The following is a 1,865-nucleotide window of genomic DNA, read 5'->3' on the forward strand; positions in this document are numbered from 1 at the left end:
TTGATCATTGTCTCAAAAGACCTGGACCACACCTGAATCTTGTGAGAAGAGAGGCACGATGCAAGGTGCCTATTTTGCTGATTCGTGGCATGGAGCTGTCAGCTCTTGTAACAGCTTCCAGATTCACCAGATGGCTTCCTAATTGGGGATATTTTTCTAGAAACTCAGTCTAGAGTATGTTTCTTCATTTCTGCCTACAGTTTTGCAAGATACTTAGTCTTCTGTAGTAAAAGTCCTATATATAGGCTATTGCAGTTTCTGTTCTCTTCAACTATTGTGAAATAACTTTTAGAGGTAATTATAAAATTGCAATATAAAGTGGACAATAAATTCTGAAGTACAGCCTAAAGAAAGTCATTAGTTATTAACCCCAAAGTATTAAAATTAAATTAAAATGCAAATATAAATTCAGCCCAGCTTATATCTCTTTTATAGCATTAAGGAATAGAATAATTTATATCTGGAACAAGATAATCTAGTTCAGATATTAAATTGAAGCTCTACAGAGGTTAGAATATTTCTTGTTAGGTTTTGGGGTTTTGTCCCCTTTGCTCCATTGCAGTTATACAACAGAAGTTAATAGCTGGCTTACATTGTAGAATGCTATTTTCCTGACAAAAATGCATTTTAACTTTAGGTTTTCAGACCTGAAGGCAATCACACATACCCCTAATTTCTACATGGGCTTTCTTTTATGTACTGAAACTACACATTTAGTAGTACCCAATAGCAGGCCTTTTGCTGGGTTTCTGCAGCCTGCTGATATACTCCAGGTCTCAGCTAATCAGCTTGTGCTCTGTAGCTGGGTACCAAAGCACTAGTTTGTCACTGATCTACTGTTGTTCACTGTAGGACTGCAGGTTCTGTGAGGCGACCTTAAGGAGCACCACAGGCTGCCGTGACACTTCATCTTCCGCATGTCCCTGGTTCTTGCGATCCTGGAACGACCCTCACCCACTTCCTACGGGATTGATGCCCAGCGTCTGATGCTACACACAGCTGCTGTGTTTGCCGTTTGTGATTTTTCATACCGTTCTCCACAAACATATTTCTGAGAAGGCAGTCTGGTCTCATTTAGATAGTTCTTTTGTTCTCTTCAATCTTGTCTTAAAAGAAATCTATTGCCTTTCATCCCGGAGAGTTAAACTTTCTCAACTCAATCCAAGGCTAGGCAGCCAGGTTGTCAACTCTTTCCTTTGGTTCCTAGGAGCACACAGTTACAAGGAATAAATTTGAACTTCCCTTTGCCTCTTCAGTAAGCAACAGCGTTATTCTCATAACTCTTGCTCTTGGTGGAAGCTCACATCCTCATTCCGTGCCTCAGCAGCTGTTGATGGTACAATTTGGGCAGATTCAACTCAGATCTTGTGATTATCTTTCTTATGGCATTTGCTACATATCAGCTGTTATTCTTATTCCAGAAAGGGCCATGACATATTTATGAAGCATTACATTAAGCATTTTTTATATTCCCAGAAAAGCTGTGCTTACTTTTTAATGACATCATGAAGTAATTTATATTATTTTAAGATCGTTTTCCCCTTTGGCATATTTTCTTATTTTACCTTTCATTTTGTAGAGGTAGCAAATAGTCAAATGACAAACATTTAGGATGATTAGGACATTGAAAAAAGAACTACATTTTGCTACTTTGTATCATGTGACTTATTTCTACTATTAATGGGCTTATCAATGAACTAAATTGATCATATTTCCAATATATATATCACATCTTCCAGAAACATTACAAATCAGTGGCCCTTATTGATACAAACTGTGAATCTATGTTCTTTCAACAGAAGTTTTGTCAGATGATTGAAACTGAGAAAACTGGTTGGTAATTTTCTTTTTTTTTTTTTTTTTTT

Source organism: Chinchilla lanigera, unplaced genomic scaffold (genome assembly GCF_000276665.1).
Source record: "Chinchilla lanigera isolate Chin_1 unplaced genomic scaffold, ChiLan1.0 scaffold00002, whole genome shotgun sequence".
Lineage (NCBI taxonomy): Eukaryota > Metazoa > Chordata > Mammalia > Rodentia > Chinchillidae > Chinchilla > Chinchilla lanigera.